Genomic DNA, 27,309 nt, shown 5'->3' with positions numbered 1-27,309 from the left:
TCCCTGTTCCATACCACCCTCCCTGTGTATCCTTCAAAAGCTTCTGCACGTGTTCCTGCCCCAATTCACCCCCCCCAACAACTATCAACTATGTCGCCCCTCCCCCACACCCTCCCTCGTGTCCTCCCCCTCCTACAATCAAGAAACCGGCAACTTCCTCCCAATTCCCCTTCCTCACCCCCCCCCCCCCACCCATTGAAGCAATCCCAACTTGTCATATGATTTTCCCACCCCTCCCAGTCAACAACAAACATAATATTAAGGTTAAGCTCAACATGGGGGAACTCCCGTAGAGGAAACGCTTCAGAGAGGCGCACGACCACCGACCCTCCCAAGCCCCGAACCTTATGCGACCTCTGGGCTCTTAGTCTAGGAGAGATGGTGGGGCCTGGAATACGTTACTGCTGGAATACCACAGTTCTCCACCTCCTGCCGGATGTGTAGTGTCCCCAATCCCTTGGATCCTAATCAGGGCGCAGCTGACCATCTGGCTATCCAGGAATATTGTCAATATTAGCAACACACATTCTCATTTCTGAGTACTCCGTCATTATCTTCCTCATCGGGAATCTGTGCATTCTGGTCCTCTCCCTGCTCAGCAGCTCCTCTTTGCGCCCTCTTCCATTGCCGCAGATAGTCCTCCACATGCTTCGGGTTAGTGAAAAAGTGTTCCTTGCCTTGGTGTGTTATGCGCAGCTTTGCAGGATATAGTAGCGCATAGTCGATCTGGGCCTCTCACAATTTCTTCTTCACCTCCAAATATTTACGACGCTCCTCTTGGACTAGGGGGGTAAAATCTGGGTAGATCGAGAACGTTACCCCCTCGTATACCAATTTCTGTTTCATGCGTGCAGGGCCACATCGCGGTCCCGGTAGTTCAGTAGGCGTGCGATGATCGGCCTGGGCGGCTGTCCAGGCTTTGGTCGGGGCCCCAGGGATCTGTGAGCACGCTCTACTATAAATTGCGCTGAGAAGGCCTCAGCTCTAATAGTGGTCTGAAGTAGTTTTTCAATGTAGTCCTCCATTCTTCCCGTGTTGGTAGATTCAGGTATATTCACCACACGTATGTTATTCCGTCTACTACGGGCTTCCAAGTCTTCATTTTTTGCCGCGATTTTCCGAAGTTTGTTGTCCATCCATGCCAGTCACATTGCGTGACTGGCGGTGGCGTCATCCGACTCTGAAATGCCCCTTCCCACCTCGGTCAGCCGTTCCTCATGGAGATCGACCTTATGCACCAGGGCATCCATTCTGGAAGTCATCCTGTCCACTTTATCCACTACCGTGGCAAATCCCTGCTGCATTTCTTGTAAGATTTGATGCAGGTCACTGTCCGCCGACGTCTCTTCCTTCTGCGCCGCTTCCGTGCTTTGCGAGCCCACCGTTGCGTTGCCTGTCCTGAGTCCCTTTTTAGGCGCCTCAAAACTCAGTCTTGACTGGCGAGTATCTAACTTCCCCATGGCTTCTGCAGGTAGGGTCTACTTCCTTCCGAATTCCACCAGTGCCAAGGCAATCTCCGATGGTGTCCTCTAGCCCGAGCCTCAGAGTACACTTCCACACTTTTGGTGTACCACCCTTGTAAATAGCAGCCGCCGAAATATCTGTGCTTCAGCAACTCCACCACTCCCCTCACTTATGCTGCAGCGATGCGTGTCCTTCGTTATGCGGTCGCAGTTGTCGTGGTAAGCCGCTAATGCATCATCATGACCCCCAACGGACAACGAGCTCTGTATTTTCCAGGTCAATCGCCGCTCTCGATTTAGGGCCCACTGCACACTCCCTTTAGCAATGCCAGCCTTTGTCACCAGGGACCAGGAAACCTTCGGCGTGGGTCTCCCCTCTTGCTGCTGTTTACCGCCTTTTGCCGGTGTCCCTGGCCGGTCAGGCCGATTCTGTGCCGCCCGGAGCCCCAGAAAACCAGGCCTTCATACAGGGGAGGTCGCGCTGGGAAGTAGAGTATCTCGTGTTTCACCTCCTGCGGGCCCGATCCCACGTTAGTCCGTGTGTAGGAGTCGACCCTCCAGGTGCACCCCGCAGCAGATCAGTGCAGTGGGTGCACACTATTTTCAAATCCGCTGTGCTCCCACTCTGCCCTGGCGGCCGCGATAGTTCTGCAGCCCGTGATTTGCCCCCAGCTGCCAGCCACCCAGGCCTACTCGCCTCGTGTCAAGCCTTGGCCTTTCCTGACTCAGGTCGCCGCTCTCCGCCCACTCTGGCGCTCCGGCACCTGTCTCGGTGGAGAGTGCCCAGTCGTGTTTCTCAGGCTAGGAGTGTCCGAGCATATTCAAACTTTCACTGAGTCTGGGGACAGATAGCAGCAATCTATTCAGTTCGTGGGTTTCGTGGCATTACCAACTTTGCAGGATTAATGTAGGATTATCGATCCAGGCCACGGGAGCCTCACCTAAAGGCGGCCATTCTGTTCAAGCGCCCCCGAAAGAGGTAAATATCTGAAATTGCACTCATTTGGGCAACAAGAAGCTCTAAAAAGATCTTGAAACAGCTGCAAAGCACATGAACTTCAAGGTCACTAACCAACTGCCCCTTTGTAAGTTGATCATACTGTAAAACAATTGTGTAACCAGGATATTGAACAATAAACGTGTCTTCCAGAGGCAGCACTTTATTAAAGTTCTGTGGACATAAGCAAACACACATAGTGTTAAATACAAGAAAATGACTTACTGGATGCAACAGATTGTTACTTGCATTACAAATAAGCAATGTATTGTTAAAGTCCATATGCACTTTGAAGAAATGCAATCCAGGCTGAGTACATACGCCCAACCAGAGGACATGAGTTAGATCATTAACGGTGTTGAGGAAAATACTCCAGAGGCTGATTCAGCAGCCTGTATGCCTGTTACCTGCACACACTGTGCTTAAGAAAGTCCCTGCAGGATTTATTTTGTTATTAAAGGGCTGAGAATTGCGAAAGAAGGCACGGCATTAAGGAGATGGCTTCTCCTAGGACTGTGTATGTTTAGCTAACAGCACATTGCATTCTGGGACTTGAACTTTAGTTCAGCATACACAAACAAGCATTCAATTGTAGTTTGATTCAACAAATCAAATGCAAGCATTAACATTTATTGTTTCAACCCAAAAACAGCCTGGAAAAGTCAACAAGTACAATTCACAGGTTTCAGTGAAGTTGTAACATTATCCCCTGGCTCAGGACACACTCCCCTGACCATGATGGCTGTTTAGTTTGATTTACCTGAGCCATGGGACGGACGGAAGCAATAACAATGTATGCAGATGACAGCCCTGTGTGTCACTAATTGTATCAGGTTAAACACAGCCGAGGACACAGAAGCAATAAAATATGTACATGGTGCTCAGTTTACAGTACTTATAATGTCACCTCAGACTGCAGCAGATTAAACAGAGCCTCGACAAAGCTGGGCAGATTAGTGTCACCTTTGCATCGACGCAGCTTGACGCCTCGCCTTGTCAGCCAGCTGCCTGGAGGAGCGAGCTGATATCCTGGGGAGGGGGTCCAAACCAAGGGGTTGGCTGGTATTTTTAGGCCAAGCGTGAAGTTAGTAAAAATAATGAGAACATCTGTAAAACTCACATTATCCCCCTTTAACATTAAAACACAAATACAAGAAGTCTCTTCGAAAGTAGTTTCGAAATCTCCACACTACAAATATTAGTTTCATTGTGTGATGCAACATTTCCAGCTTCTGCCCCTTTCTGAACCTCAAAACTTAAACAATGAAATGGCCAGTGTACTAGCTTCACAAATGTGGCAACTCTAGCTGCCTTTGATGGAGTGACTTTAAACTTCAAGGTGGCGACAAACATTTATTTTTTTTGAAGAGTAATTTAAGGAAAAGTCTCCTCTGCATGGTAAAGACGTGTACCCCTGCCCGAGAGCTCAACTGTATTGTTGTTCGGATCCCTAATACCGATTTATGTTATAGGTGAACACAGATCATGCGTGTGCGCCATGACATATAGGCCTGTCTCATAGACTGTGGTCTTGTTGGACCGGGAGAGGCGGCCAAGGTGCTATCCTCCTAGTAGTGGAAGGCTTCGGCCTTCACCAGGACTTAAACAGCTCAAGCCTGGTGGTGGCAGCGTACCGTGTAGTGATCGGTAGTAGCGACCAGGTCCATTTGATCCTATCTCATTGGAGTGAGGCCTACTGGCTCAATCACTTTTTTTAACGTTCTGCTGCTTTGTCCTTAACTCACCCTTTGTCTACATCAGGTTGATGTAGAAGTGTATGCATAGTGACAACATTGGCTGAGTGCTTGTAAGCGCCCAGGACATACACTACATTGAGGGTGCAATGTGGAATAGTGGGCACAAGGTGAATGTGTGCGGTGACAGAGGGTGTTTAATGTGAGACTGGTGCAGTACAGAGAGACTGTACTATTGCAGTGTGTGCACATGGGCACAGCATTACTAGACAGTGGAGCGTGCTGTGAATGTATGCTGAGTGCAGAACTGCCTGCACTCGTACATGGGCACAGCGGTACTAGACAGTGGAGCGTGCTGTGAATGTACGCTGAGTGCAGAACTGCCTGCACTGGTACATAGGCACAGCATTACTAGACAGTGGCGCGTGCTGTGAATGTACGCTGAGTGCAGAACTGCCTACACTGGTACACGAGCACAGCATTACTAGACAGTGGCGCGTGCTGTGAATGTACGCTGAGTGCAGAACTGCCTGCACTGGTTCATGGGCACAGCATTACTAGACAGTGGAGCGTGCTGTGAATGTACGCTGAGTGCAGAACTGCCTGCACTGGTACATGGGGTACAAAAGGGGGTGGTGATGGACAGAGCATCTGAATCAATCAAACACTCACACCCAGTCAAAAGATCTGGGTTTAATCCATCACCGTTCTTTAGCCCACTCTGCCACCCCAGTTCAGACATGGCTATATGCAAATCAGTCTGACCCTGTACCTCATGGGAACAGTACAGCCCGAACTGCCAAGCCATGTCTTCCCTGGACCGGAAACGAGCCTCCGAGGACCGGTTTCTGGCATTCCAGCTGTCTCCAGCCCGGCTTGCTTGAATCCAGTGGCAAAGTGAGCAAGGGACTCACGTCTGAGCATACCCTGCCACACTTATGGCGGCCAAAAGCGGTACAAAAGGGGGTGGTGATGGACGGAGCATCTGAATCAATCAATCAAACACTCCCACAGATTTAAAAGATCTGGGTTTAATCCATCACCGTTCTTTAGCCCACTCTGCCACCCCAGTTCAGACATGGCTATATGCAAATCAGTCTGACCCTGTGCCTCATGGGAACAGTACAGCCCGAATTGCCAAGCCATGTCTTCCCTGGACCGGAAACAAGCCTCCGAGGACCGGTTTCTGGCATTCCAGCCGTCTCCAGCCCGGCTTCCTTGAATCCAGTGGCAAAGTGAGCAGGGGACTCACGTCTGAGCATACCCTGCCACACTTATGGTGGCCAAAAGCGGTACAAAAGGGGGTGGTGATGGACGCACAGGGTCAGACTGATATATATATATATATATATATTCAAGAAAGAGATAGAAACAGATAAAGTCTAAAATCACATAGGAGTGGTGGAAGTACAAAGGTAAATGTTGTGATGAAAACGAGGCCACTTCCAATTGTGAAAGTAGGATTTATTGCAGAGAGAGTAACCTGGCATCCAACACCCTCGACAATGTAGCAGGAACTGCCAAAGGTCGAGTGTTGTGTGCCTGACATTCTACAGAACATGGTGATAAGACAATTCCACAATGAGGTAAGATAGAACACAAGGATTAACACTGGAGACACTAGGTATGTGAACTAAAGCTTATAACTACCATCATAACACATCCTCTTCTCTAATGAGGAAAATTACGAAGTGACATAATCTTGTAAGTATGAAGGTGGTTTACGAACTCTCCCAGAAAAATTATTTTAATGCGATTTTATATAACGCGAACTTTACCCAAAGATGTCAGAGAGCTTTACATAAGAACCAGTTGCAAAACATAAGGACCAAGGATTACATGTGTTACATAAAAAATACAAACAGAAAAAAAGATTGCAAATGTACAAGATGTAGTCACACACGGAAGAGATACAAACAGAAAGAAGAGGTAAGAATGGATATACTCTAAGAGTCACATAGGAATGGTGGAGACTACAAAGGTCTATTGCATATACTAGTGATTAGAGTTATCTCTATATACATAGGGAAGGGATATGACTGGATATACTCTAAGAGTCACATAGGAATGGTAGAGTGTACACAGGTCTTCTGCATATACTAGTGATTAGAGTTATCTCTATGTACATAGGTAAGGGATATGAATGGATATACTCTAAGAGTCACATAGGAATGGTAAAGAATACAAAGGTCTACTGCATATACTAGTGATTAGAGTTATCTCTATATACAGAAAAGCAGAGTTCCATTAAGTGGGATCGGAGGGGGGGTGCAGTCACAGCACCAGTGGAGGCTGGGAGGGATACAAGGGTATGGAGAAAAGGCAAATCAGAAAAGGGAAGAATCATTTGAGGATTGTCAGGGGGAAAAGGGTTAAAGGACGTGGGAATGGACTAGATGGCGGGTCAGAGTCCAGAGAAAAGTGTCCGAGATCAGCAGCAAAATGGCGGCCAGGACAAAGGAAGAAGTAAAGAAGTCCAGCAGAGTCTGTGGCATAGTTTCTTTCGTTTGAATGTGGCTACAGGGCTGCTGCCCACATCTGGTGATTTCACGGCCTTCTGCTTTGTTTTGCGAAGGGGTGTGTGTGCTCCGAGTGCTGCTCCGCACTGGCCCTCTCTGCTGGCCCAGAATTGCGGGGGCTGCCGCAGACGTGGGGCTCTGCTTGCGCTAGTTGCTGAGGCATAAGGTGCAGATCTGCTTGGGCTGCGAGTTATCACCCTCCCGGTGATAGTAGAAGGTGGTGGTGTGGCACGGCTGCCCGTCGCCCACCAGCAGCATGTTGCCCAGGTGGGAGATGAAGCTGGAGGCCGTTCGTAGGCGCGTCTTGATCTTGGAGAGCTTGCGGTCGGTGGGCTCGGTGGGGATGAGGCAGCGCAGGGCGGTGAAGGCCGTGTTGATGCTGTTGGTACGGTCGTGCTCCCGCGCATTGGCTGTGTGGCGCTGGCGCGGCTCCCGGTGCAGCCGGTGGGTTATGTGTGGGTTCATCTGCCCTGGTTGTTGTATGGGTTCATCCGCGCTTGGCGAGGGTGCTATTAGTAGCTACTGCTCTTTAGACTTCCGGGATGATCACTGTCGGTGAAAGAACGAAGACTTCCGGCGTCACTGACACCAGAACCATCCCTTGACACAAAAGGATGTGGGATTGGATGAACTGGGATTGTATGTTCATCGCTCATCCTCCCCCTTTCAGCATCCATACATTTGTCAGGAATAAACATAGTACCAGAACACTCCTCATCAGAATTAGATTCTTTGTCAACAGTGCCCTTTCTTTGATACAAAGCAATCCTGCGCAAATTCCATTTATGGCCACCTTCAACCACCACATAATGTTTGGCTACTTTGATAATACGACAAGGTGCAGAAAATGTATTCAAACCCGCCTTGACTCTACCAGATCTCATCTTAATCCAATCACCAACTTTATGTTTGGAAACAAAAAAATCTGCAGGAGATTTGCCATCAGAAGATACCCAATCCTGCAGCCAAGAAGGAAATAATTTTGAACCTGGAGCCTGACATTCTACAGAGCATGGTGATAAGACAATTCCACAATGAGGTAAGATAGAACACCAGGAATAACACTGGAGACCCTAGGTATGTGAACTAAGGCTTACAACTTACATCATAACAGTCTACTACATATACTAGTGGTTAGAGTTATAAAGCAAATTCACTCAGGATTACATTTTAACAGCGATTAGGCCGGGACAATTCCATATGACATATTTACAGAGCAGGACATTCTTGGCATCGCTCAGCCAGGTGTCCAGGTGTCCAGGTGTGCTGCACTCAAGGGTTCCTTCTCCAGGTGCCTGAAAGAGACACATTAAGGAGCTCCCGGGCCCTCGGACGCGGCTCGCGCTGCACCGCACCAACACAACAGAAGTGCAAGCGAGGGCTGCCTCCTCCCCGGGCCGCCTCCTCCCTCCCTCCCCGGGCCGAGCCGCCTCCTCCTCCTCCCGCCCCCCAGCCACCCTCGAGGGAGGTCAGCGCTCTAGTTCTTTTTAGACGTCTTGGGGCCTGAGCGTGCGTGCGGCCGTGACTTCCGGGAAGCGATGAGAGTAGCGTCATGCTTCATCTGCATCAGTCCCCCCGGGGCGGGATAGCTGTCATTCCCACCTGTTTAGTACCCCCGGGGTTTAGTGTCTATGTTTTTCCTCCCTGTCTGATACCCCAGGGGTGCTACCAAGAGCCTCTTGTCAACCTGTTGACGCTGGTGGTGTAATCAGCTGCGAACTTTTAGTTTCGTTTTCGATTTATCACGCTTCTGCGTGCGTTTTGGGCGAGTCCATTAATCTGCGGGGGTGGGAGAAGGCTGTGAAGAGGAAGTGAGGGCTCGTATACAGTGTTCGTCCCCTTTCAGAGATGTAGAAACTTTAGAAAAGGAAAGGGCAGTGCTTGGGTTAAGTGCGCCCCCATGGGGCGGATGCTGTGAGTTGCGCCCCTTGAGGCGTCGGAAATAGTCGCGCCCGAAAGCAAAACACTCAAATTCCAGACCAGGAAGAGAAGAGAGGCGCGAGCAGGAGAGGAGGAGAGAGGTATGAGGGAGGGGGGACAGGGGAGGAGAGAGGTAAGGGGGGACAGGGGAGGAGGAGGGAGGTATGAGGGGGGACAGGGGGAGGAGAGAGGTATGAGGGGGAGAGGAGAGAGGTATGAGGGGGAGGAGAGAGGTATGAGAGGGAGGAGAGAGGTATGAGAGACACTGGAGGGAGGGGATAGGTGTGAGGGGGACAGGAGGAGGAGGAGAGAGGTATGAGGGGGACAGGAGGAGAGGAGAGAGGTATGAGGGGGACAGGAGGAGAGGAGAGAGGTATGAGGGGGACAGGAGGAGGAGAGAGGTATGAGGGGGACAGGAGGAGAGGAGAGCGGTATGAGGGGGACAGGAGGAGAGGAGAGAGGTATGAGGGGGACAGGGGGAGGAGAGAGGTATGGGGGGACAGGGGGAGGAGAGAGGTAAGGGGGGACAGGGGAGGAGGAGGAGAGAGGTATGAGAGACACTGGAGGGAGGGGATAGGTGTGAGGGGGACAGGAGGAGGAGGAGAGAGGTATGAGGGGGACAGGAGGAGAGGAGAGAGGTATGAGGGGGACAGGAGGAGAGGAGAGAGGTATGAGGGGGACAGGAGGAGGAGAGAGGTATGAGGGGGACAGGAGGAGAGGAGAGAGGTATGAGGGGGACAGGAGGAGAGGAGAGAGGTATGAGGGGGACAGGGGGAGGAGAGAGGTATGGGGGGACAGGGGGAGGAGAGAGGTATGAGGGGGACAGGAGGAGAGGAGAGAGGTATGAGGGGGACAGGAGGAGGAGAGAGGTATGAGGGGGACAGGAGGAGAGGAGAGAGGTATGAGGGGGACAGGAGGAGAGGAGAGAGGTATGAGGGGGACAGGGGGAGGAGAGAGGTATGAGGGGGACAGGAGAGAGGTATGAGGGGGACAGGAGGAGGAGAGAGGTATGAGGGGGACAGGGGGAGGAGAGAGGTATGAGGGGGACAGGAGGAGAGGAGAGAGGTATGAGGGGGACAGGGGGAGTAGAGAGGAGGAGAGAGGTATGAGGGGGACAGGGGGAGGAGAGAGGTATGAGGGGGACAGGAGGAGAGGAGAGAGGTATGAGGGGAGACTAGGGGGAGGGGAGAGGAGGAGAAAGGTATGGGGGGACAGGGGGAGGAGAGAGGTATGAGGGGGACAGGGGGAGGAGAGAGGTGAGGGGGACAGGGGGAGGAGAGAGGTATGGGGGGACAGGGGGAGGAGAGAGGTATGGGGGGACAGGGGGAGGAGAGAGGTATGAGGGGGACAGGGGGAGGAGAGAGGTATGAGGGGAACAGGGGGAGGAGAGAGGTATGAGGGGGACAGGGGGGGGAGGAGAGAGGTATGAGGGGGACAGGGGGAGGAGGAGAGCGGTATGAGAGACACTGGAGGGAGGGGAGAAGTATGAGGGGGACAGGGGGAGGGGAGAGGTATGAGGGGGACAGGGGGAGGAGAGGTAGGGGGACAGGGGGAGGAGAGAGGTATGAGGGGGACAGGGGAAGAGAGAGGTATGAGGGGGAAGAGAGAGGTATGGGGGACAGGGGGAGGACAGAGGTATGAGGGGGACAGGAGGAGAGGAGAGAGGTATGAGGGGGACAGGGGGAGTAGAGAGGAGGAGAGAGGTATGAGGGGGACAGGGGGAGGAGAGAGGTATGAGGGGGACAGGAGGAGAGAGGTATGAGGGGGACAGGGGGAGTAGAGAGGAGGAGAGAGGTATGAGGGGGACAGGGGGAGGAGAGAGGTATGAGGGGGACAGGAGGAGAGGAGAGAGGTATGAGGGGAGACTAGGGGGAGGGGAGAGGAGGAGAAAGGTATGGGGGGACAGGGGGAGGAGAGAGGTATGAGGGGGACAGGGGGAGGAGAGAGGTATGAGGGGAACAGGGGGAGGAGAGAGGTATGAGGGGGACAGGGGGAGGAGGAGAGCGGTCTGAGAGACACTGGAGGGAGGGGAGAGGTATGAGGGGGACAGGGGGAGGGGAGAGGTATGAGGGGGACAGGGGGAGGGGAGAGGTATGAGGGGGACAGGGGGAGGAGAGAGGTATGAGGGGGAAGAGAGAGGTATGGGGGGACAGGGGGAGGACAGAGGTATGGGGGGACAGGGGGAGGAGAGAGGTATGGGGGACAGGGGGAGGAGAGAGGTATGAGGGGGAGGAGAAAGGTATGGGGGACAGGGGGAGGAGAGAGGTATGAGGGGGAGTAGAGAGGTAAGGGGGGACAGGGGAGGAGAGAGGTAAGGGGGGACAGGGGAGGAGGAGGAGAGAGGTATGAGAGACACTGGAGGGAGGGGATAGGTGTGAGGGGGACAGGAGGAGGAGGAGAGAGGTATGAGGGGGACAGGAGGAGAGGAGAGAGGTATGAGGGGGACAGGAGGAGAGGAGAGAGGTATGAGGGGGACAGGAGGAGGAGAGAGGTATGAGGGGGACAGGAGGAGAGGAGAGAGGTATGAGGGGGACAGGAGGAGAGGAGAGAGGTATGAGGGGGACAGGGGGAGGAGAGAGGTATGGGGGGACAGGGGGAGGAGAGAGGTATGAGGGGGACAGGAGGAGAGGAGAGAGGTATGAGGGGGACAGGAGGAGGAGAGAGGTATGAGGGGGACAGGAGGAGAGGAGAGAGGTATGAGGGGGACAGGGGGAGGAGAGAGGTATGAGGGGGACAGGAGAGAGGTATGAGGGGGACAGGAGAGAGGTATGAGGGGGACAGGAGGAGGAGAGAGGTATGAGGGGGACAGGGGGAGGAGAGAGGTATGAGGGGGACAGGAGGAGAGGAGAGAGGTATGAGGGGGACAGGGGGAGTAGAGAGGAGGAGAGAGGTATGAGGGGGACAGGGGGAGGAGAGAGGTATGAGGGGGACAGGAGGAGAGGAGAGAGGTATGAGGGGAGACTAGGGGGAGGGGAGAGGAGGAGAAAGGTATGGGGGGACAGGGGGAGGAGAGAGGTATGAGGGGGACAGGGGGAGGAGAGAGGTATGGGGGGACAGGGGGAGGAGAGAGGTATGAGGGGGACAGGGGGAGGAGAGAGGTATGAGGGGAACAGGGGGAGGAGAGAGGTATGAGGGGGACAGGGGGGGGAGGAGAGAGGTATGAGGGGGACAGGGGGAGGAGGAGAGCGGTATGAGAGACACTGGAGGGAGGGGAGAAGTATGAGGGGGACAGGGGGAGGGGAGAGGTATGAGGGGGACAGGGGGAGGAGAGGTAGGGGGACAGGGGGAGGAGAGAGGTATGAGGGGGACAGGGGAAGAGAGAGGTATGAGGGGGAAGAGAGAGGTATGGGGGACAGGGGGAGGACAGAGGTATGAGGGGGACAGGAGGAGAGGAGAGAGGTATGAGGGGGACAGGGGGAGTAGAGAGGAGGAGAGAGGTATGAGGGGGACAGGGGGAGGAGAGAGGTATGAGGGGGACAGGAGGAGAGAGGTATGAGGGGGACAGGGGGAGTAGAGAGGAGGAGAGAGGTATGAGGGGGACAGGGGGAGGAGAGAGGTATGAGGGGGATAGGAGGAGAGGAGAGAGGTATGAGGGGAGACTAGGGGGAGGGGAGAGGAGGAGAAAGGTATGGGGGGACAGGGGGAGGAGAAAGGTATGGGGGGACAGGGGGAGGAGAGAGGTATGAGGGGGACAGGGGGAGGAGAGAGGTATGAGGGGAACAGGGGGAGGAGAGAGGTATGAGGGGGACAGGGGGAGGAGGAGAGCGGTATGAGAGACACTGGAGGGAGGGGAGAGGTATGAGGGGGACAGGGGGAGGGGAGAGGTATGAGGGGGACAGGGGGAGGGGAGAGGTATGAGGGGGACAGGGGGAGGGGAGAGGTATGAGGGGGACAGGGGGAGGAGAGAGGTATGAGGGGGAAGAGAGAGGTATGGGGGGACAGGGGGAGGACAGAGGTATGGGGGGACAGGGGGAGGAGAGAGGTATGGGGGGACAGGGGGAGGAGAGAGGTATGAGGGGGAGGAGAAAGGTATGGGGGACAGGGGGAGGAGGGAGGTATGAGGGGGACAGGGGGAGGAGAGAGGTATGAGGGGGAGGAGAGAGGTATGAGAGACACTGGAGGAAGGGGATAGGAGAGAGGTATGAGGGGATAGAGAGAGGTATGAGAGGGAGGAGAGAGGTATGAGAGACACTGGAGGGAGGGGATAGGTTTGAGGGGGACAGGGGGAGGAGAGAGGTATGAGTGGGAGGAGAGAGGTATGAGAGACATGGGAGGGAGGTATGAGGGGGGACAGGGGGAGGAGGAGAGGTATGAGGGGGGAGGAGAGAGGTATGAGGGGGGAGGTGAGAGGTATGAGGGGGGAGGTGAGAGGTATGAGGGGGGAGGAGAGAGGTATGAGGGGGGAGGAGAGAGGTATGGGGGGGAGGAGAGAGGTATGGGGGGGAGGGGGGAGGTATGGGGGGGAGGAGAGAGGTATGAGGGGGAGGAGAGAGGTATGAGGGGGAGGAGAGAGGTATGAGGGGGAGGAGAGAGGTATGAGAGACACTGGAGGGAGGGGAGAGGAGAGGAGAGAGGTATGGGGGGACAGTGGGAGTAGAGGAGGAGAGAGGTTTGAGGGGAGACTAGGGGGAGGGGAGAGGAGGAGAAAGGTATGGGGGGACAGAGGGAGGAGAGAGGTATGAGGGGACAGGAGGAGGAGAGCGGTATGAGAGATACTGGAGGGAGGGGAGAGGTATGAGGGGGACAGGGGGAGGAGTGAGGTATGAGGGGGACAGGGGAGGAGTGAGGTATGAGGGGAACAGGGGGAGGAGAGAAGTATTAGGGGGAGAGAGGAGAGAGTAGAGGAGGTATGAGGGAGAAGGGGGAGGAGAGGTATGAGGGTGACTGGGAGGAGGAGAGAGGTATGGGGGAACCGGGGGAGAGGAGGTATGAGGGAGAGGAGAGAGGCATGAGGGGGACAGGGGAGGAGAGAGGTTTGAGAGACACTATAGGGAGGGGAGGAGAGGTATGAGGGGAGACTGGAGGGAGAGGAGAGGAGGAGAGAGGTATGGGGGACAGGGGGAGGAGAGAGGTATGAGAGACACAGGAGGGAGGGAGGTAGGAGGGGAGATTGGAGGGAGAGGAGAGGTATGAGAAACACAGGGGGAGGGGAGATGATGAGAGAGGTATGAAGGGAGACAGGGGGATGAGAGAGGTATGAAGGGAGACAGGGGGAGGTGAGAGGTATGGGGGGAGACTGGAGGGAGGAGAGGAGAGGTATGAGGTGAGACAGGGGGAGGGGAGAGGAGAGAGGTATGAGAGGAGAGGAGGAGAGAGGTATGCGGGGGCAGGGGGAGGAGAGGAGGTATGAGGGAGAAGGAGAGAGTAGAGGTATGAGGGGAGAGAGGTTTGAGGGGAGACGGGAGGAGGAGAGAGGTATGAGGGGAGACTGGAGGAGAGAGGAGAGGGTTATGAGGGGAGCCTAGAGGAGAGAGGTATGAGGGGAGCGGTATAAGGGGAGACGGGAGGAGAGCGGTATGAGGGGAGACAGGGGGAGGGGAGAGAGGTATGAGGGGGGACAGGGGGGAGGGGAGAGAGGTATGAGGGGGGACAGGGGGGAGGGGAGAGAGGTATGAGGGGGGACAGGGGGGAGGAGAGAGGTATGAGGGGGGACAGGGGGGAGGAGAGAGGTATGAGGGTAGACTGGAGGGAGGGGAGGAGAGAGGTATGAGGGGAGACTGGAGGGGGGAGGAGGAGAGGTATGAGGGGAGACAGAGGGAGAGGAGCGGTATATGGGGAGAGGAGGAGAGAGGTATGAAGGGAGACAGGGGGGAGGAGAGAGGTATGAGGGGAGACTTGAGGGAAAGGAGAGGAGGAGAGAGGTATGAGGGGAGACTGGAGAGAGGTATGAGGGGAGAGGAGTAGAGGTATGAGGGGGACAGGGGGAGGAGAGGAGGTTTGAGGGAGAAGAGGGGATGAGAGGATAGAGGTATGAGGGGGACAGGGGGAGGAGAGAGGTTTGAGGGAGATTGGAGGGAGGGGAGAGGAGGAGAGAGGAGGAGAGAGGTATGAGGGTAGATTGGAGGGAGGGGAGACTGGGGGAGAGGAGGGAGGTATGAGGAGAGGAGAGAGGTATGAGGAGAGAGGTATGAGGGGAGAGGAGAGGGATATGAGGGGGGAGGAGAAGAGAGGAGGGAGAAGGGGGGAGGAGAGAGGTATGAGGGGGACAGGGGGAGGAGAGGTTTGAGGGAGACTGGAGGGAGGGGAAAGGAGGAGAGAGGTATGAGGGGAGACTGAAGGGAGGAGAGAGGTATGAGGGGAGACTGGGGGAGGAGGAAAGAGGTATGAGGGGGACAGGGGGAAGTAGGAGGGGGGACGGGGGAGGAGAGAGGTATGAGGGGGGACAGGGAGGAGGAGAGAGGTATGAGGGGGGACAGGGAGGAGGAGAGAGGTATGAGGGGAGACTGGAGGAGGAGAGAGGTATGAGGGGGACAGGAGGAGAGGAGAGCGGTATGAGGGGGACAGGAGGAGAGGAGAGAGGTATGAGGGGGACAGGGGGAGGAGAGAGGTATGGGGGGACAGGGGGAGGAGAGAGGTAAGGGGGGACAGGGGAGGAGGAGGAGAGAGGTATGAGAGACACTGGAGGGAGGGGATAGGTGTGAGGGGGACAGGAGGAGGAGGAGAGAGGTATGAGGGGGACAGGAGGAGAGGAGAGAGGTATGAGGGGGACAGGAGGAGAGGAGAGAGGTATGAGGGGGACAGGAGGAGGAGAGAGGTATGAGGGGGACAGGAGGAGAGGAGAGAGGTATGAGGGGGACAGGAGGAGAGGAGAGAGGTATGAGGGGGACAGGGGGAGGAGAGAGGTATGGGGGGACAGGGGGAGGAGAGAGGTATGAGGGGGACAGGAGGAGAGGAGAGAGGTATGAGGGGGACAGGAGGAGGAGAGAGGTATGAGGGGGACAGGAGGAGAGGAGAGAGGTATGAGGGGGACAGGAGGAGAGGAGAGAGGTATGAGGGGGACAGGGGGAGGAGAGAGGTATGAGGGGGACAGGAGAGAGGTATGAGGGGGACAGGAGGAGGAGAGAGGTATGAGGGGGACAGGGGGAGGAGAGAGGTATGAGGGGGACAGGAGGAGAGGAGAGAGGTATGAGGGGGACAGGGGGAGTAGAGAGGAGGAGAGAGGTATGAGGGGGACAGGGGGAGGAGAGAGGTATGAGGGGGACAGGAGGAGAGGAGAGAGGTATGAGGGGAGACTAGGGGGAGGGGAGAGGAGGAGAAAGGTATGGGGGGACAGGGGGAGGAGAGAGGTATGAGGGGGACAGGGGGAGGAGAGAGGTATGGGGGGACAGGGGGAGGAGAGAGGTATGGGGGGACAGGGGGAGGAGAGAGGTATGAGGGGGACAGGGGGAGGAGAGAGGTATGAGGGGAACAGGGGGAGGAGAGAGGTATGAGGGGGACAGGGGGGGGAGGAGAGAGGTATGAGGGGGACAGGGGGAGGAGGAGAGCGGTATGAGAGACACTGGAGGGAGGGGAGAAGTATGAGGGGGACAGGGGGAGGGGAGAGGTATGAGGGGGACAGGGGGAGGAGAGGTAGGGGGACAGGGGGAGGAGAGAGGTATGAGGGGGACAGGGGAAGAGAGAGGTATGAGGGGGAAGAGAGAGGTATGGGGGACAGGGGGAGGACAGAGGTATGAGGGGGACAGGAGGAGAGGAGAGAGGTATGAGGGGGACAGGGGGAGTAGAGAGGAGGAGAGAGGTATGAGGGGGACAGGGGGAGGAGAGAGGTATGAGGGGGACAGGAGGAGAGAGGTATGAGGGGGACAGGGGGAGTAGAGAGGAGGAGAGAGGTATGAGGGGGACAGGGGGAGGAGAGAGGTATGAGGGGGACAGGAGGAGAGGAGAGAGGTATGAGGGGAGACTAGGGGGAGGGGAGAGGAGGAGAAAGGTATGGGGGGACAGGGGGAGGAGAGAGGTATGAGGGGGACAGGGGGAGGAGAGAGGTATGAGGGGAACAGGGGGAGGAGAGAGGTATGAGGGGGACAGGGGGAGGAGGAGAGCGGTCTGAGAGACACTGGAGGGAGGGGAGAGGTATGAGGGGGACAGGGGGAGGGGAGAGGTATGAGGGGGACAGGGGGAGGGGAGAGGTATGAGGGGGACAGGGGGAGGAGAGAGGTATGAGGGGGAAGAGAGAGGTATGGGGGGACAGGGGGAGGACAGAGGTATGGGGGGACAGGGGGAGGAGAGAGGTATGGGGGACAGGGGGAGGAGAGAGGTATGAGGGGGAGGAGAAAGGTATGGGGGACAGGGGGAGGAGAGAGGTATGAGGGGGAGTAGAGAGGTAAGGGGGGACAGGGGAGGAGAGAGGTAAGGGGGACAGGGGAGGAGGAGGAGAGAGGTATGAGAGACACTGGAGGGAGGGGATAGGTGTGAGGGGGACAGGAGGAGGAGGAGAGAGGTATGAGGGGGACAGGAGGAGAGGAGAGAGGTATGAGGGGGACAGGAGGAGAGGAGAGAGGTATGAGGGGGACAGGAGGAGAGGAGAGAGGTATGAGGGGGACAGGAGGAGGAGAGAGGTATGAGGGGGACAGGAGGAGAGGAGAGAGGTATGAGGGGGACAGGAGGAGAGGAGAGAGGTATGAGGGGGACAGGGGGAGGAGAGAGGTATGGGGGGACAGGGGGAGGAGAGAGGTATGAGGGGGACAGGAGGAGAGGAGAGAGGTATGAGGGGGACAGGAGGAGGAGAGAGGTATGAGGGGGACAGGAGGAGAGGAGAGAGGTATGAGGGGGACAGGGGGAGGAGAGAGGTATGAGGGGGACAGGAGAGAGGTATGAGGGGGACAGGAGAGAGGTATGAGGGGGACAGGAGGAGGAGAGAGGTATGAGGGGGACAGGGGGAGGAGAGAGGTATGAGGGGGACAGGAGGAGAGGAGAGAGGTATGAGGGGGACAGGGGGAGTAGAGAGGAGGAGAGAGGTATGAGGGGGACAGGGGGAGGAGAGAGGTATGAGGGGGACAGGAGGAGAGGAGAGAGGTATGAGGGGAGACTAGGGGGAGGGGAGAGGAGGAGAAAGGTATGGGGGGACAGGGGGAGGAGAGAGGTATGAGGGGGACAGGGGGAGGAGAGAGGTATGGGGGGACAGGGGGAGGAGAGAGGTATGAGGGGGACAGGGGGAGGAGAGAGGTATGAGGGGAACAGGGGGAGGAGAGAGGTATGAGGGGGACAGGGGGGGGAGGAGAGAGGTATGAGGGGGACAGGGGGAGGAGGAGAGCGGTATGAGAGACACTGGAGGGAGGGGAGAAGTATGAGGGGGACAGGGGGAGGGGAGAGGTATGAGGGGGACAGGGGGAGGAGAGGTAGGGGGACAGGGGGAGGAGAGAGGTATGAGGGGGACAGGGGAAGAGAGAGGTATGAGGGGGAAGAGAGAGGTATGGGGGACAGGGGGAGGACAGAGGTATGAGGGGGACAGGAGGAGAGGAGAGAGGTATGAGGGGGACAGGGGGAGTAGAGAGGAGGAGAGAGGTATGAGGGGGACAGGGGGAGGAGAGAGGTATGAGGGGGACAGGAGGAGAGAGGTATGAGGGGGACAGGGGGAGTAGAGAGGAGGAGAGAGGTATGAGGGGGACAGGGGGAGGAGAGAGGTATGAGGGGGATAGGAGGAGAGGAGAGAGGTATGAGGGGAGACTAGGGGGAGGGGAGAGGAGGAGAAAGGTATGGGGGGACAGGGGGAGGAGAAAGGTATGGGGGGACAGGGGGAGGAGAGAGGTATGAGGGGGACAGGGGGAGGAGAGAGGTATGAGGGGAACAGGGGGAGGAGAGAGGTATGAGGGGGACAGGGGGAGGAGGAGAGCGGTATGAGAGACACTGGAGGGAGGGGAGAGGTATGAGGGGGACAGGGGGAGGGGAGAGGTATGAGGGGGACAGGGGGAGGGGAGAGGTATGAGGGGGACAGGGGGAGGGGAGAGGTATGAGGGGGACAGGGGGAGGAGAGAGGTATGAGGGGGAAGAGAGAGGTATGGGGGGACAGGGGGAGGACAGAGGTATGGGGGGACAGGGGGAGGAGAGAGGTATGGGGGGACAGGGGGAGGAGAGAGGTATGAGGGGGAGGAGAAAGGTATGGGGGACAGGGGGAGGAGGGAGGTATGAGGGGGACAGGGGGAGGAGAGAGGTATGAGGGGGAGGAGAGAGGTATGAGAGACACTGGAGGAAGGGGATAGGAGAGAGGTATGAGGGGATAGAGAGAGGTATGAGAGGGAGGAGAGAGGTATGAGAGACACTGGAGGGAGGGGATAGGTTTGAGGGGGACAGGGGGAGGAGAGAGGTATGAGTGGGAGGAGAGAGGTATGAGAGACATGGGAGGGAGGTATGAGGGGGGACAGGGGGAGGAGGAGAGGTATGAGGGGGGAGGTGAGAGGTATGAGGGGGGAGGTGAGAGGTATGAGGGGGGAGGTGAGAGGTATGAGGGGGGAGGAGAGAGGTATGAGGGGGGAGGAGAGAGGTATGGGGGGGAGGAGAGAGGTATGGGGGGGAGGGGGGAGGTATGGGGGGGAGGAGAGAGGTATGAGGGGGAGGAGAGAGGTATGAGGGGGAGGAGAGAGGTATGAGGGGGAGGAGAGAGGTATGAGAGACACTGGAGGGAGGGGAGAGGAGAGGAGAGAGGTATGGGGGGACAGTGGGAGTAGAGGAGGAGAGAGGTTTGAGGGGAGACTAGGGGGAGGGGAGAGGAGGAGAAAGGTATGGGGGGACAGAGGGAGGAGAGAGGTATGAGGGGACAGGAGGAGGAGAGCGGTATGAGAGATACTGGAGGGAGGGGAGAGGTATGAGGGGGACAGGGGGAGGAGTGAGGTATGAGGGGGACAGGGGAGGAGTGAGGTATGAGGGGAACAGGGGGAGGAGAGAAGTATTAGGGGGAGAGAGGAGAGAGTAGAGGAGGTATGAGGGAGAAGGGGGAGGAGAGGTATGAGGGTGACTGGGAGGAGGAGAGAGGTATGGGGGAACCGGGGGAGAGGAGGTATGAGGGAGAGGAGAGAGGCATGAGGGGGACAGGGGAGGAGAGAGGTTTGAGAGACACTATAGGGAGGGGAGGAGAGGTATGAGGGGAGACTGGAGGGAGAGGAGAGGAGGAGAGAGGTATGGGGGACAGGGGGAGGAGAGAGGTATGAGAGACACAGGAGGGAGGGAGGTAGGAGGGGAGATTGGAGGGAGAGGAGAGGTATGAGAAACACAGGGGGAGGGGAGATGATGAGAGAGGTATGAAGGGAGACAGGGGGATGAGAGAGGTATGAAGGGAGACAGGGGGAGGTGAGAGGTATGGGGGGAGACTGGAGGGAGGAGAGGAGAGGTATGAGGTGAGACAGGGGGAGGGGAGAGGAGAGAGGTATGAGAGGAGAGGAGGAGAGAGGTATGCGGGGGCAGGGGGAGGAGAGGAGGTATGAGGGAGAAGGAGAGAGTAGAGGTATGAGGGGAGAGAGGTTTGAGGGGAGACGGGAGGAGGAGAGAGGTATGAGGGGAGACTGGAGGAGAGAGGAGAGGGTTATGAGGGGAGCCTAGAGGAGAGAGGTATGAGGGGAGCGGTATAAGGGGAGACGGGAGGAGAGCGGTATGAGGGGAGACAGGGGGAGGGGAGAGAGGTATGAGGGGGGACAGGGGGGAGGGGAGAGAGGTATGAGGGGGGACAGGGGGGAGGGGAGAGAGGTATGAGGGGGGACAGGGGGGAGGAGAGAGGTATGAGGGGGGACAGGGGGGAGGAGAGAGGTATGAGGGTAGACTGGAGGGAGGGGAGGAGAGAGGTATGAGGGGAGACTGGAGGGGGGAGGAGGAGAGGTATGAGGGGAGACAGAGGGAGAGGAGCGGTATATGGGGAGAGGAGGAGAGAGGTATGAAGGGAGACAGGGGGGAGGAGAGAGGTATGAGGGGAGACTTGAGGGAAAGGAGAGGAGGAGAGAGGTATGAGGGGAGACTGGAGAGAGGTATGAGGGGAGAGGAGTAGAGGTATGAGGGGGACAGGGGGAGGAGAGGAGGTTTGAGGGAGAAGAGGGGATGAGAGGATAGAGGTATGAGGGGGACAGGGGGAGGAGAGAGGTTTGAGGGAGATTGGAGGGAGGGGAGAGGAGGAGAGAGGAGGAGAGAGGTATGAGGGTAGATTGGAGGGAGGGGAGACTGGGGGAGAGGAGGGAGGTATGAGGAGAGGAGAGAGGTATGAGGAGAGAGGTATGAGGGGAGAGGAGAGGGATATGAGGGGGGAGGAGAAGAGAGGAGGGAGAAGGGGGGAGGAGAGAGGTATGAGGGGGACAGGGGGAGGAGAGGTTTGAGGGAGACTGGAGGGAGGGGAAAGGAGGAGAGAGGTATGAGGGGAGACTGAAGGGAGGAGAGAGGTATGAGGGGAGACTGGGGGAGGAGGAAAGAGGTATGAGGGGGACAGGGGGAAGTAGGAGGGGGGACGGGGGAGGAGAGAGGTATGAGGGGGGACAGGGAGGAGGAGAGAGGTATGAGGGGGGACAGGGAGGAGGAGAGAGGTATGAGGGGAGACTGGAGGAGGAGAGAGGTATGAGAGGGACATGGGGAGAGGTTTATGGGGAGAGTAGGAGAGAGGTATGAGGGGAGAGTAGGAGAGACGTATGAGGGGAGACAGGGTGGAGGAGAGAGGTATGAGGGGAGACTGGAGGGAGAGGAGAGGTATGAGGGGAGACTGGAGGGAGGAGAGAGGTATGAGGGGAGACAGGAGGAGAGAGGTATGAGGGGAGAGGAGGAGAGGGGTATGAGGGGGACAGGGGAAGGAGAGGAGATATGAGGGAGAAGGGAGAGGTATGAGGGGGACGGGGAGGGAAGAGGGTTTGAGGGAGACTGGAGGGAGGGGAGACTGGGGGAGAGGAGAGAGGTATGAGGGGGGAGGAGAGGAGAGGGGTATGAGGGGGGAGGAGAGCAGAGAGGAGGAGAGGAGGTATGAGGGAGAAGGGGGAGGAGAGGAGAGGGGTATGAGGCGGACAGGGGGAGGAGAGAGGTGTGAGGGAGACTGGAGGGAGGGGAGAGGAGGAGAGAGGTATGAGGGGAGACTGGAGGGAGGAAAGAGGTATGAGGGGAGACTGGAGGAAGGAGAGGTATGAGGGGAGACTGGAGGAAGGAGAGGTATGAGGGGAGATGGGGGGAGGGGAGAGGAGGAGAGAGGTATGGGGGGACGGGGAGGAGAGAGGTATGGGGGGACGGGGAGGAGAGAGGTATGGGGGGACGGGGAGGAGAGAGGTTTGGGGGGATGGGGAGGAGAGAGGTGTGAGGGGAGACTGGAGGGGAGAGGAGGGGAGAGGTATGAGGGGAGACTGGAGGGAGGTATGAGGGGAGACTGGAGGGAGGAGAGAGGTATGAGGGGAGACTGGAGGGAGGAGAGAGGTATGAGGGGAGACTGGAGGGATGAGAGAGGTATGAGGGGAGACTTGAGGGATGAGAGAGGTATGAGGGGAGACTGGAGGGATGAGAGAGGTATGAGGGTAGACTGGAGGGATGAGAGAGGTATGAGGGGAGACAGGGAGAGAGGAGAGAGGTATGAGGAGAGACTAGTGGGAGTAGAGGTATGAGGGACGACTAGTGGGAGGAGAGAGGTATAAGGGGAGACTAGGGGTAGGGGAGAGGAGGAGAAAGGTATGGGGGACAGGGGGAGGAGAGAGGTATAAGGGGAGACTGGAGGGAGAGGAGAGGAAGGGGGAGGGGAGAGGAGGAGAAAGGTATGGGGGACAGGGGGAGGAGAGGGGTATGAGGGGACAGGGGGGAGGAGAGAGGTATGAGGAGAGACAGGAGGGAGGGGAGAGGAGAGGAGGAGAGAGGTATGAGGGGGACACGGGGAGGCTGGAGGGGAGCAGAGGATTGAGGTGTGAGGAGAGACTGGGGGGAGGAAAGGGGTACGCGGAGGTACCGGGGGGAGCAGGAGGCAGAGAGGAGAGAGGTACGGGGGAGACTTTGGGGAGGAAGGCAGGAGAGGTACGGGGGTGACTGGGGGGAGGGGAGCAGGAGGAGAGGAGCGAGGTACTGGGGATACTGGAGGAGAGCAGGGAGGTAGGGGAGTTATCAGGGTAAACGGGGGGGGGTACTGGGGTAGAGGCGAGACTGGGGAGGAGGAGGCTGGAGAGGGAGAAGTATCACAGGCATCCCATGGAGGAAGGGGAGGAGGTTTGAATGATCACCTGGAGGGAGGAGAGGGAGAGGTATGGGGGGGTAGAATGGTGGGAGAGCAATCCTTAAAAAAGAATAGAAATGTTATTAATCTGCAGGCCTAGTAACTTGAGTAATCTAGTCAACTGTAATGTTCTTGACTCATAAACCGGTCTTAAATTGGGCAGGAATATTTTTCAGTTCATATTTAGAAACTCACTTTTAATAAATATATTACCAAAACATGATGTGGTAGTGCAATGGTCATTTACAGACAGCACTATTTTCACAGAAATGGTCACACATTTCCCACTAACTTGCATTATTACTGATAAAACTATACACTGTACAAACAATGTTTGGAAATTGGGGTTCCACAACAATATTTATTATGTTCACATCACCAAGTAAAGTGTTAATTTGTTTTCATCCTATCAAAATAATTTTTCCATCCCACCGACATACACAAAGTTGCCTTCATAACTACTGAATTTTGAAATGTTTGTACAGTTCACTTATTAGCTATTCACATGTTTGGTAGAAAAGCCTGACACCTTACAGCCTTTCCTTTTATGCACAGCATGATTGTCACACAGTTCACTTTACATAATCCTCTAACTTCAGTCAGAGAAAGAATAGCACATGTAGGAAGACAAACTGACTTTGGTCCTGTGTCTCTAAATGCAGAGCAAATGTGACAAGATAAAAGCGAGATTGAAAGGCATCTTTGTTGCTCATTCGCTTTGTGAGTGAACCAAACACCTCTTCTTTGTCAGCTCACCAGAATAAGCCAGTAAGCCCTAAAAATTGCTCACCCTGATGAAATCTGACTTGCCATAGCGAGTGGGCGCATAGATTTCTCGAGCTCTGCTGGGGGGAGGCTGGAGAGGGAGAAGTACTGGGGAGACTGGAGGAAAAGGAGGTTTGAGAGGGAGCGGTACAGGAGACATCACCTGGGGATTACCATGGACCTTACCTGGAGGGAGGCTCGAGTGGGAGAAGTACTGGGTGACTGGAGGGAGAGGGTAAGTGAAGAGGTTGGAGAAGGAGAGGTACAGGGGAGACTGGAGGGACAGGGTGAGCGAGGAGGCCAGAGACGTAGAGGTACAGGAGACATCACTTGGGGTGGAAGGATACCATACACATTACGTGGAAGTAGGGAGGCTCGGGTAGGAGAAGTATTAGGGTGACTGGAGGGTGAGTGAGGAAGCTGTAGAGAGAGGGTACGGAGCACATCACCTGGGATGGGAGGATACATTACCAGGAGGGAGGGAAGTTCGGTGGGAAAAGTACTGCGGTGACTGGAGGTAGAGGGTGAGAGAAGATGCTGGAAAGGTAGAGGCACCAGGGACATCACCTGGCGGGGAATACTCTGGATATCACTCAAAGGGAGGGAGAAGACAGAAGAGAGAGAGACACCAGGGGCCCCACCTGGCAGGAGACTGGAGGGAGAGCTGTTTCGGGGTCATCACCTGGAGGGTAGTGGGAGAAGGCTGGAGAAAGAGAGGCACCAGGGCATCACTTGGAGAAGGATGGAGGGTCTTGAAGTCTTGCACGCAGTAATGACATCTGACTGGTACATGGGGCTGTGCTGGGCAGAGCTTCATAGCTCAAGAGCAAAACGTCTGCAGCGGGATGTGAGCTGGAGCTAGGAGGCTCTTTCAATGTTTGTGTCAGGCCATCGGAGATGGCAACACTTCTAAATTCAATTCTGGCAACAGAGGTTTGTTTAAATTTTCTTCATGTGGATTGAGCTTATCCTTTCGAAAAGGACAATGCAGGAGTCTGTTTTGGGTCTGGTTTTGATGCCAGCATTTGAAAGGCAGTCTTTCAGGTCCCTGATGCCTCTGAGGGGTTGATTTCCTGAGTAGGTTGTGCTGATGTGAATTTCAAATTAAAGGATGAGAGAATTCCTAGGCTTTTGATTTTTGGGGGGCGAGCCATTCTACCCTGGAGACTGAGTGTTTGGACTGATCTCTTTTAGTAGAATTGCAAAATGAGTCAGTTTAGCAGTGTTCCGGGAGAGCGTACTTTATTTCTTCCCTTCCAAACCAAGGGTGGCTTTTGTATCTGTTGTATCGCAACCTAGCTAATCCCCTGGGAAAGCATCTGGAATTCACTCTAGGTCAACAGCTCTTCATGATACCTCCTGTCAGTAACCTCACACATACTTTACATGTAATTAAATTATGTGGATTTATAAAGCGCAAAGTTACTATAGGTTGTCAAGGCGCTGAAGAAGAGAGGGCTCCGGAGAAAGAAATGCCTCCTATCACTGGGAAATAACTGTCCTTCGAATAAAGAGTAAAAAGACAGATCTTAAGTGCTTTACAAAAACTATTGTTTTTCTGTAAATCACTAATAGCTGGTGGAAGCAAATTCCACAATTTGTCTGTAGACGCAGAAAACACTCTTCCTAAATTTGGGAACAAATACAAGATTGTAGCTAGCAGACCAAACCTGTCTAGTGGGGATATATTTCTGGAATATCCTTGTCAATACTCTAGGCCTATATTTTGCCCCACCCTGTGCACAATGCATAAGGCCTTAAAGGAAATCCATTTGTTCACTGGTAACCAATGCAGTTCAGAGGTCCCCGCTTAGACTCATTGGCGGTTCAAGTATCAGTCCTGCAGCCGCATTCGGTACTAACTGAAGTTTAGCAGTTGCTGTTTTATTGATCATGAGAAATGCAAGCCATGGTTCTCTCGCATCTGAAAAGGTGCAACACCATTCTTTGTGGTTTTCCAAGGAGCACTCTTGGTCCCTCCAGCAGCTGCCCTCTTCATCACTGTGGCAAAAAAAAACTCACAAAATCACTCCAGTTCTGACTAACCCTGAAGCCAAGTTTGACTTGAAGAGACCTTGAATTGTTCGTCCAGTGGTGCATCTGGGCCTTGTTGGCTACTTGAAGAACATACTGCATAGCTTTGTGGGTTTGACAAGCAGAGAAAGGAAATCCAGCTGCCCGCAAGTACTAACAAGCATTGGCAGATTCAATCAGTCTCTGCAATGTGGGTGCCTAATTACAGAGACGACAAAAGAGGTGTTGCAACGGGGAATCAACCAATTAGCATGCAGGCTGCGGACAAAGGCTAGCAGATACGTTACAATAATTTAAAATAATTTCACATGCCGCAACCAACGGTTGCTTTTTGTTTTAAACTTGGGACCGCTATTAAACGTGGGACCTTCCAAATGTTTTTAGTTGGAAGTGTAATAAAGAAGAAGCAGGTATAAAGTGCCATTGGGAGGGAGGAAGGAGCACAGGGAAAAGGTAGGTGGGAAAAGAACCAACCGCAGCTAAACCACCGCAAAACCAACCATTCTCCTCATGGGTGGACCCCAAAAGTTATTAAACTACTCTTCACAAGCATACACAGATGCACAACTGATAAAACCGCACCAGACATGTTGCGAATGACAGTCAGGGAGGGACGGAAAACCGACGGAAACAAGACATGCATTCAACACAAAGAGGCAGAAAGCAGAATCGGGGGGAGTGGGTGTAGAAAGGACACATGGAGGAAGAAAGATGCACACATTTTATTTATGCCATCTCCTTGTGTCACTGACCACCCGTGGCCCTTAAAGTCTACAAATATACATACACAGTTTGATAATTCACCTAAACAGTACCTTTTAAAACACTGTTAACATTTTTTTGGGGCTCACCTTAGCTCTGAAAGCTTCCCCTTCCTCTCCTACTCACACCAAAATAAACGTGGTTGTAAATGGATCAGGTTGTCTTAGGCCACATAATCATTAAGGGAGCAAAAAAGAAATAAGGGTTGTATCTTGATCATCTGATGTTTGGACGGTGTTCTGTTTGAACACCATTTTTAAAGAGGAAGTGATTGTGGAGAAGCACAGGGCAAGCTGCCACTTGGGCGCCTCACGGGATAAGAAAAAAAACTGTGCAAAAGCAAGCAGCAGCGCTCCTGAGAAGGATTTGTTAACCAAGAAAAAAGGTCATCAAATGAGGAATAGTGGAGGGATCGTGTACTTAGTCCCTGTTCTCAGGGAGGGGTAAACACATGAAGAGGCATGACAAATGCATGTGATGGACAAATGGGGAGAAAGGTTAGGAGATTGATGGAACCAGCAAATAGGAAGCCTAAAGGCGGGCTGAAGCCCACAAAGTAGGTGCAGCATGTCTCTTCGAGGCAGTGGAAGCGCTGTTTATAACCGGCACAGAAAAAGTCAAAAGACGAGATAGGCATTCTCTTGCCTAATCCCAAGAATCTGGAACCTGTTCCCAGAATACCTGACACTGAAACACAATCTGTTCTTTTTTAGCACAGACTAAAAACCCATCTGTTCAGAATCCACTTTGCAATGAGAGTCATCATTAGTTAATTCCTCCGCAACGCTTCCTGTTATGTACTTCAGTGTGCCTTGTATATAGTATCTGTGGTGTACCTGCTCCTTCATTGAATAGTGTTACTGCATCTTCCTGTTCCTTGTAAAGCGCTGCAGCTAGACTCTGGCCGTGCTATGTAAATATACCCATGAATAAATCTATGCACTAGGTTACAAATTGTTCAGGATGGACTGGTGACGTTAGCAAGAAGTCGGAAGTCTTGTAGGATTCTCTCTAG

At 54.9% G+C, this 27,309-nt stretch overlaps 1 protein-coding gene across 3 annotated transcripts in view; it reads left to right on the top strand.

The window, feature by feature from the left end:
- Window positions 1-8,409: 8,409 nt before the first annotated feature.
- Window positions 8,410-27,309, top strand: part of IKBKG (inhibitor of nuclear factor kappa B kinase regulatory subunit gamma) — a 140,420-nt gene continuing 121,520 nt past the window's right edge. The window contains exon 1 of one of the 3 annotated variants that reach the window (XM_086940167.1): window positions 8,410-8,694. The gene's annotated coding sequence lies outside the window, so the exon portion shown is untranslated. Of the gene's footprint in view, window positions 8,695-22,366; window positions 22,384-27,309 lie in introns of those variants that run through there. The other 2 variants (XM_086940168.1, XM_086940166.1) reach the window with 2 other exon arrangements.

Source organism: Lissotriton vulgaris, chromosome 10, assembly GCF_964263255.1.
Source record: "Lissotriton vulgaris chromosome 10, aLisVul1.2, whole genome shotgun sequence".
Classification (NCBI taxonomy): domain Eukaryota; kingdom Metazoa; phylum Chordata; class Amphibia; order Caudata; family Salamandridae; genus Lissotriton; species Lissotriton vulgaris.
Note: the sequence above shows the minus strand (reverse complement) of the source record. Positions and strands in the feature narration are given on the sequence as shown.